The sequence below is a fragment of the Cebus imitator genome, unplaced genomic scaffold (genome assembly GCF_001604975.1).
Source record: "Cebus imitator isolate Cc_AM_T3 unplaced genomic scaffold, Cebus_imitator-1.0 Scaffold19, whole genome shotgun sequence".
Classification (NCBI taxonomy): domain Eukaryota; kingdom Metazoa; phylum Chordata; class Mammalia; order Primates; family Cebidae; genus Cebus; species Cebus imitator.
Window position 1 is genome coordinate 8,952,180 of NW_016107334.1, and position 9,992 is coordinate 8,962,171.

Consider the following 9,992-nt stretch of genomic DNA (forward strand, 5'->3'; position numbering starts at 1 on the left):
AGTGGAGATGGGTTTCACCAGGCTGGCCAGGCTGGTTTCAAACTCCTGACCTCAAATGATCTGCCCACCTTGGCCTCCCAAAGTTCTCAGATGATAGCCATGAGCCACTACACCCAGCCATGAATGGAACTTCTAAATTAAAGTTCCATTTACACAAAAAGAAAAAAAAAATAAATGAACTTTAGCTTAATGTTTGGATTGCTCATTGCTAATGGGTAGGGGAATACTGACAGTTCCTGGCATGCTGTGGAGGTGTGATTACTCAGACTTTCACCCTTAATGAACTGGGACAAGGTAGAGCAGAAGCAGAGGCAGGTGAAAGGGGTAAAATCCCCTGGGCTCTTGAGAGGTTTGGAGGAAACAGTAACTAGAAGGACTGTGGAATCAAGTGACTTTTGCTAAGTGCCACTAACTCATTAAGAGAGAAAATGTCAGTCTCAGATCTGTTGCTCAGCAATTTACAGCCAAGTGTGAGAGTCACAGGGCCTACTTGGCACACTTAAAGAGACCCTCACCCTCTGCAGGCAGAAGGCAGAGAGAATGGAAGAGCAGGCACAGCTTCTAATTTTAAGAGAGGTTGAGTTCTCATTCTAGGCAGGTCTCATGTCAAAGCCAGGGGTCTGATGGGAAAGGAGTGGGACCATGATACTTGGGATGGGGTTATTTGGGGATTGCAAGTAAGAACCATGGATTTCCAGATTCCCCTGCAGAAGTGACCCACCCCACTTTCAGGAATATAGACCCCCACCCCTACTGCCAACTTCTCCCAAAAGACTACACAGAGGCTGCAAATGAGGCAGGTGCCTTACAAGGCAATGCTTTCCCTTAGATACAGAGTTAGATACAGATCTGGTGGCCAGGAGAGAAATGGGTCCACCACCACCTCCCTGTTGGCCGTCAGATCTGTATCTAAGGTCAAACCTCAGCGATCCCAGCTAGGAAGTGCTGGGCCAGCTCAGGAAGGAGGAGAGTTATATAGCAAAGGAGCTAGAGGACCTAGTTCATGCATGCCAGCTGGGACTGAAGCAGAAAGCCTGGTAATGGGAGGATAGGTGGTCTGTAAGATGCTAGGTCAAGGTGGGCTTGTGGGTCAAGGCCATATGGCTGGGTATGGGAGAGTGTTGGTGTGGGGGCACTGTCCTATGACAGGGATTCACTCCCTGGCAAGGGGGTTGGGCAGCTGCTAGGATAGCCCTGGGAAGCCTGGGAAAGGGATGGCACACGTTAAATGAATGAAGTAGAGATGCCAGGACTGACAACACCGGCGGAAAGAAGCAAAGATCAGAGAAGTGGGCGTAAGACCAGAAAACCCACCAGGCTAGCTACGCTCCTTGGGAGGCCTGGAGGATTCTCCATCTATCGAAGTGGGAAGGAAGGAACTGGTGAGGGGCACCACCCCATTCAGAAACTGAGTGGTGCCTGTCCTCTGGCCGGGAGAGACTGATGGGAGAGAGGCTGTTACACAGCTGGCCTCTCTGGTGGGAATGATAAGATGCAGCAGTGGTTCTCAAACCAGCACACATTCAGATCCACTGGAGGACTTGTCAGAACACACAGGGCTCTATCTGCAGGTCTGGGCTGGGGCTAGAGTGTACATTTCTGAAAAGTTCCCAGGTGATGCTGCTGTTGCTCTTCCAGGTACTAGACTTTGAGAGCCACTGGCTACGGGCCTAGCAGAGGGCGAGGGCAGCCTGTAAGTATCAGAAAAAAGGTGAGTATAATTATGGTAATGAGCTGCAAAGTTGGGATGGGCATGGGGGTGGGGAGTGAACTCAGGGTTCTACAGACTCAGGGATCTGAGGAATCTGTGACTCATAGAATATGGTGATCCTAGGGGAAAGATAGATGGGCCGCCAGCAGAAACACCCCTAAGTACATATATAATCAAAAACATGTCTATGCAAAGTCATGATCCAGTTTTCCCCATGGAAAGTCATTGCCCAGTTTCTGATCCTGAATCACCAGAAACAACGGGCTGAAAGGACGACACAACAACCTCAATGGCAAGTGAGAGCCTTGGTCCTTCCCCAGAGCGATTGCAGCCAGTTAGAAAGCGAGCACCCATTTCTTTTCAGAATGGTTGGGTTCCTACTGTGGCGTCCAAATTGACACTGATACCTACGGACCCATAGCATCACCATAGCCCCTCTGTTACAGCAGGGACAAATGGGAATCATGTCATCAACAGAGCCCTGGTTCAAGACACAGCAGGGTCAGAATAGCGGTCTGGGCTGCAGCCACACATCTGAGGATCACTGGAATGTTATTGTATTTGAAGCCCTGAGATTGGATTGGAGCAGCCACAGGTGGACAGAGAAGAGGTAAGTGGCTGAATGACTGATGGGTGGCAATTAGGGGAGGAGCAGGCACTTGTGACAGCATTAAGGGAAGGGAACATCCTCCCCAAGCTCTCTGGCCTCCCCAGACCCCAGGGTCTATGAGGAAATCGGCTGTGTCTTTCTCCTTTCTATGTTCCCAGGGCCCAGCCCAGCACCAGGTACATAGAGGGGATTAAAAAACTAGCTTTCAAGTTACCTTATCATGAACACTGCCAACAAACGGCACGGAAAATGTGATTCTAGGGGCAGGGAGAGCAAATATGCTGTTCTTTGAAGTCAAAAGCTTCTGTTTTTAGTTCTTATGTGGAAGTGAGAAGTCTTGTCCCTGTTGGGAAGATCAGGGGATGTTTCATTGTCACTTGGGTCCCTTCCCAAGTTCATTTGTAATGAGTATGACATGACTTTCCAAATTAAGAGAGAGAAGTTGTGCAGCTTAAATTACTGCACATTTTCTTGATATGACAAATGCTATTTTTGCACCTTTTGAAAAGGCAGCCTATATTCCAACAGACACCTGCTGTGACCCTATGAAACAGTGACAAGCAAATGATCTGCCCACTCAAAATAGCCAGAAGAGCTGTGACAGACTGGGGATGCTGTGGGCTCTGAGCAAGAGCGGCTGGATTCAGATTTTGGAGTGAGGTGGGGCGTGAAGATGCTGTGTCCTGAAGCCTTTACTTCTCATCTTACTTATTCCTTGTAGCAATCCCATGAGGGAGGGGTTATCCTCACTTTACAGATGAGGAAACTGAGTCTGGAGGCTCAAGGACTAGCTCGTCCCTGTCCTCCTGCTCCCTAGACCCAGCTGACTGCCGACTCTGCCGAGCTGCCATCATTTGCATCGTGCCCTGACTCTTCAGTATCTCTCCCTGGCCTTCCAGAGACAGACCCCTGGCCAGTGGCCTCCATGTGATTCGACGCTCCAGGACTTCTCCCGTGAAGATGACTGACATTTGCTGAGTGCGGTGTGCTAAGTCTTGTGCAACACGCTTCACACAGCACAACAGGCAGTGCAGCAAAGTGGGTAAGGTAAGGGTTCAAATCCTGGTTCCACCACTTTCTTTTTTCCTTTTTTCTTTCTTTTTTTCTTTGAGACTGAGTATTGCTCTTGTGGCCCAGGCCGGAGTGCAATGGCACGATCTCGGCTGGCTACAACCTTTACCTCCCAGGTTTAAGCAATTCTCCTGCCTCAGCCTCCCAAGTAGCTGGGATTACAGGCGCCCACCACCACGGCCAACTAATTTTTGTGTTTTTAGTAAAGACAGGGTTTCGCCATGTTGGCCAGGCTGGTCTCGAACTCCTGACCTCAAGTGATCCACCTGTCTTGGCTTCCTAAAGTGCTGGGATTACAGGCATGAGACACCATGCCTGGCCAGTTCCACCACTTGCATGGGCTCAGGCAAGCTACCACTCCGTGGCTCAGCTTCCACATAATTCACTTGGAGCTGATGGTACCTGCTGCACAGGCTGCTGTGCTGATTGTAAGTTCATCCACATGAAGAGCTCAGAGCAGTGCCTGATGTGGCAGGACTATGCGAGGACTAACTCTGATGGTGGGAGCCAGGTTTCCTTGTGGTCCCGGCCTGGCAGCATCTTCCTCATCTGGGAATGGACTAACGCTTGGCCCGCCCCAGGCTACTGACTCAAACTCTGTGCATGGGACTGAGGGAACTGCATTTTAACAAGCTCTCCAGTGAGGGCAATGCGCATGAAAGCTTAGTCCTTCTAACACCGCTATAAGAATGTGCTATTTTGTTCTCATTATTACCATTACGTGAATAAGGAGATGGGCTCGGAAGGGTGGTCATGGCCAAGGTAATGCTGGTGCTAAGTGTCAGGATGCAAAGTGGGTCAGTCCACTCTACACCACTGTGCCTGGCCCAGCCCTGCCGCCAGCCCCATGCATTTCCCTTTCCCACTGGCTTCGTTTCCTTCCTGGCCAAGCCTGTCGGGAGCAAGTGTGCCTCTCAGTCCACAAACTTAGGTAGGCAGAAAATAGCCACAGGGTGATGAAAACTCAATTGCCATCCGTTGTCTGGGTGCAGTGGCTCACGCCTGTAATCCCAGCACTTTGGGAGGCCGAGGCAGGTGGATCATGAGGTCAGGGGTTCAAGACCAGACTGGCCAACATGATGAAACCCCGTCTCTACTAAAAAATGAAAAAATTAGCTGGGCATGGTGGCTCATGCCTGTAATGTCAGCAACTTGGGAGGCTGAGGTAGGGGAATTGCTTGAACTGGGACCTTGGAAGCAGAGGTTGCAGTGAGCCAAGATCGCATCACTGTACTCCAGCCTGGGGTACAGAGCGAGACTCCATCTCAAAAAAAAATTCCCATCCATTAAAGAGGTTAGAGATCCGACCCCCTTCCCTGGATTGCGCCAGAGTGTTGAGGACTTACACAGTGCTAAGGCACCAGGGCTGGGGTCTACCTGGTCCTCACACCACCTCTCTGCTGGCATCCACTTGCCTTCCAACAGAGCCCCAGGTCTTCATCCCTACATGCAGAGGCTGGGACAGTGGGCCACTTCGGATAATTAAGCGGCTTGTTCACTGCACAAACACATCAGGATGGGGTGATCGGTGGCCAAGAGGTGGCCTTTCCTCTCAGGCCCACAACCTCCCCAAGGCTGCCCCAGGAAGTAGGGCACAAGGGGCCCGTAGGATCCATGATTGGATAAACACAATATAACTGGGGGTTTGCCATTGCCTGGGGCTCTGGTCCGGAAAGGGTGGAAGGCTCCCCTCGCTAGGACTGAAATCCCACCTGAGCTGTCTTTGCTGAGCTATGGATGTAGGTGCAGGGCAGCCTCCACCCTGAAGCAGGGCATCCCTTCCACAGCACCAAGGAACCATCCACGGACCAGCTTGTGCATCCATGAGCTCATTCATCTTCCCAGAAAGGGTGCCTTTCCTAATTTGCATAAAGGAAGTTTAGAGATGGATGTGGCCCTGCTGGCGTGGACCCATGCTGGTGGAGAGGCTCCCACAGGTCTCTGGTCCTCTGCTACTTCCAGGTGGCGCTCAGGCTCCTGGCTTCACTCAGGCTTCAGGTGATGGGGTGCGGGAGAGGGAACCAGGGAAGGCTACCCCGGGCCATGAGGTGGCCTTTCCTCTCAGGCCCACAACCTCCCCAAGGCTGCCCCTGGGAAGTAGGGCACAAGGGGCCTGTAGGATCCGTACTTGGATAAACACAATATAACTGGGGGTTTGCTGTCACCTGGGGCTCTGGCCAGGAAAGGGTGGAAGTCTCCCCTTGCTAGGACCCAGCGGCTGTGCTTCCATTCCACCCCATTGCCCCTCCTTCAACATTTTCTTGCCTCTGGGGAAATCCAGCTCCTCAGCCTTCTTTCAGGAGTTTCTTCCCAACTTTTGTCCAGCTACAAGTCCTCCCTGAGTTCCTAAAATCTTGGATTTTGGAGACCACAGTCAGACCTTTTCTCTTCATCTAGGGCACAGCCTTCCCCACAGGCAGTGAGCAGAAGGAATGAGCTAGGTGGCAGGAGAGGGAAGGGGAGATCTATGAATCCCCCCACCCCACAATGATTGCACGTGCCTGGGAGCCCCGTGGAGCGCAGGCCACACTGTGCCAGGTCCTCCGAGTAGGGAAAGACTCGCTATTCCCGCTTCCCCAACCCGGAGCCGGGGCTGAGGGAAAAGGCTGCAGCCCCCAGCGCGCACAGCCTCCTGCTACTTGGACTTTGGTAAAATTCTGGCTGTGGAGGCCCGCGCTGCCTCCCATCCACCGCGCCACTCACGCGGAGGTTCAGGGGGTCCCTCGCCCGAGGCGGCCCCAGAGCCACCCCTCTGGTCTCCATCCCGGAGCAGCGCCCTCCCGCCCTCCTTGGGCGGCGCTGTCCCAGCGGCCGGGCGTTTTCACCCCTTACCTCGGGCTTCCCACGGTTCATCTACTGACCGCAGGAAGGGGGCGCACATGTCACTCTTTCCTCTCCAACTCCGCTACAACTCCGAGTTCGATCTTCACTGCAAACGACACCATCTGGTTGTTGGTCCCTAAGGTGTTCTGCCTGCGGAAGAGGGCTGCGGTTAAAAAAATAAAAGTACACGATACCGGGTTCTGAGCAATTTGTTTTGTATTAGGTCAATTCTAGAAAAAAAAATTACAGGTCATTGTTTCTCATTCTCATTCAAACAGTTTTATTGGCAGGGCGCAGGGGCTCATGCCTGTAATCCCAGCAGTTTGGGAGGCCGAGGTGGGCAGATCATCTCAGGTCAGGAGTTTGAGACCAGCCTGCCAACATGGTGAAACCCTGTCGCTACTAAAAATACAAAATTAGCCGGGTGTGGTGGCCTGCGCCTGTAATACCAGCTACTGGGGAAGCTGAGGCAGGAGGATTGCTTGAAACCAGATTGCAGTAAGCCAAGATTGCACCACTGCACTCCAGCCTGGGCAACAGAGTTAGACTCCATGTAAAAAGGAAAAAATGTTTTATTGAATCCCATTATCTATCTACCTATCTATCTATCTGGATATCACCCATAGATATAGACATTTTCCATATATATTTCATATATATATATATATATTCTTTCAGCTTAGATTACCCTATTCTCTATTGAATAGAAGAATGTCAAGAAGTGAAGACTGCAAGACTCTTATTTTTGCCATTAAGCTATTTATAGAAATGCATAATTGTTAACATGTTAGCAACATGGCTTTCAAATTTTTTATTACAAAAAATAATAAAGTATACACTGCTCCTCATCATAAATTCCACATAGCGGATTGATTTTGGCAGAATGGTTTTATCGATTTTTGCAGAACTCTGGTGTTCCTAGTGAATTTATGGTTGCTATTGACAAATGAATGCAGCACCATGAATGATATTTTTGTTTACCTTAGCAAGAAAGACAAGGGTGAAATAACAGAGAAACTTCATTTATTCCTAATCATGATGTAACTTCTTCTAAATTTTTTTTGTATTTTTAAATTTTGCTGGGACATGATCTCGCTCTGTTACCCAGGCTGGAGTGCAATGGCTCCGTCACAGCTCACCAAAGTCTCGACCTCCTGGGGTCAAACGATCTTCCCAGTTCAGCCTCCCAAGTAGCTGGTGCATGCCACCCATGCCCAGTTAATTTTTGTATTTTTTTTGTAGAGGGGGATTCTGCCATGTTGTTCAGGCTGATCTCGAACTCCTGAGCTCCAGTGCTCTGCATGCCTTGGCCTCCCAAAGTGTTGGGATTACGAGTGTAAGCCGCCACACCTAGCCATGAAGCAACTTCTTTCCTGATCAGGATACAGGTTTTGAGACACTGGAAAAACATTTCCTCAAATTTCTGTGCTATTCACAATTCAATAGCTATAGACGCAACATAACCACTAAATTTAATCTGCACTGTTAACATACTCTCCACTGCTTTTAAAGGCTAGACAATCAACAAAACAACAAATCCACAAAAACAAGTCATTGACTCATTTTTTGTTGTAAATACTCAAGCAACCAACACCATGTCAGTGAATATGGAGTAGGGTAGTGCACAGGAAGCGGCATTTCCACGGTGCAGGCACACTAGTCATTCATAACTTCAAGAACAGATCATAGGAAAATGCAGTGAAATAATGAGGAAGTGATATGTTTTGAATATTTGCCCTTAAGCTTCTATAATTAATTTTTAATAATGGCTGTGTTTAACAGGTGGTCCACAAAATCCTTGAAATGTGACAGTTGGCACTCACAGACCTTCGGGAGCCAACCGCAGCACCACTGCCAGGCTCCAGTGACTCCCGGCTTCTCCAGTGGGAGGCACTGGCAAGAGAAGGGAGGCTGGGAGGAGGAAGAACTGGGTTTTTCTCCTCCTGCTCCCTCCTGGGATCCATTCTGCTCCTCAGGGGGCTCTTTTCCAGCACTCTAGGCTTCTCCAGGCTCAGCCAAAACCCGAGGATGCTAACAGCTTCTTGGCTTCTCGCTCCTCCTGGTCCTTGGTGCTTCCTCATCCCATCCACCCCCATCCCATTAATCATTCCCTTCCCTTTGAGTTTGCCTCTGCTTCCTGGCCAGACCCTGCCTGCTCAAGCCTGCTCCTGTGGTCACAGCTTCTAATACTGCTAGTCACGTCACCCCTCTGACCTTCAGTATTGTGAGGATTCAGTATGAAGCAGCAGGATATTAACCGGAAAGAGTAGCCGGGGGTACATCTCTGCCCCCGCCTCCACCTCCTGGCCCTGCTAGTTCCTGATCCCCTATAACTCTTTCCCTACCTGGGCAGCTGTACCCTGGAACAGTCAATTCCTTGGGACAGGATTTACAGCAGAAATGGGGGAAAGGTTTTGAGTTTCCAAGTCCAAGACCCTGAAGGGCACCGGGCAAAGAAAAACTAATGAGTCAGTGCAAAGTGTCCTGCTGGGACCCAGTGGTTCCTAAGAAGGCTCTCCCATCCTGCAGGGCTGTCCCCTATCCAGCCAGAAGATGTGGGACAGCAGAACCCATGTTAGCTTGGGGAGTCAAAAAGCTGAGAATAAACAGCTGTAGCAGAGTCCAGCCAACTGTGAGAACTGCCCCCCTGCACCCCAATGTCCCAGAGGGGACCAGGACTGGTGAGGCCTCCACATAGGTTTGGGTAATGACACCACAGCAGCTCTGTTGTTTGACAAGCAAAGGCCAGGTGTCAGTGTGCACCTGGGCGAATGGGAGAAGGATGGACAATGATGGGGTGATGGGGGAGTCCAAAGCCCCAAGCCCCATGTCCCACACCAAGGTGAAGAAACCCAAGCACTGAATAAACCCACTCTCCACCTCCACTTAGTCTTAGCAGAAAAGGACAGGGAATTATTAATTGAAATATATTAATTTCTACCGCCTATAGAATGGGATCTCCAACATAAGGTCTCTAGAAAAAGAAAGGACCACTTTCTGTGTTGCTTGTGATTGGAGACTCATGCCTGTGACAAGAAGAGCACTGGAAGCTTTCCCAAAGGCCCTGGACCAGCTTGCTGAGCAGCCCACCTTCCCATGCCATCCGTAAAATACACTAACCACTAGCCCTGCCACGAGGATCCTTCTGGCCAGTGGGTGACCATCCAGGCCTCCCCTGGGTACCTGTGTCACCACCAGTCCAAGAGCACCCCAACCAAGGGCCAGCTGGTTTGTCCCCGTGAGCCTTAATGACACTTATACTGAGAATTGTCATGCATAAATAACTGCCATGAAAATGAATGCAATGCAAGTGAACAAAAAAGAGCTGTGGTTTCTGTGGAGATTAAACTGATACTTTCTTAGGGAAATGTTGTTGGAACTAAACAGCTGTCACATTGGGGCTGTGCTTGGGACATTTGTAAAAGTTTGTGGAGACGTTAGATGTCTAGAAAGTTCTGTACTTGGAGCACTTCATGGTCTAAGTTTTCACTGCAAATGAAATAAATTCATATTGGAAAACGGAACATACTGTGAGGGTAGTTTGTATAAGGACAACTGGAACTCCAGTCAACTGACAACAAGAGAAGTATTTTGCACATTAAAATACTGGCAAATGGATATATATTTATGTTTCAAGTTGAAAAGATTATTTAGTTTGGGCGCGGTGGCTCATGTCTGTAATCCCAGCATTTTGGAAGGCCTAGATGGGAGGATCACCTGAGGTTGGGAGTTCGAGACCAGTTTGACCAACATGGAGAAACCCCGTCTCTATTAAAA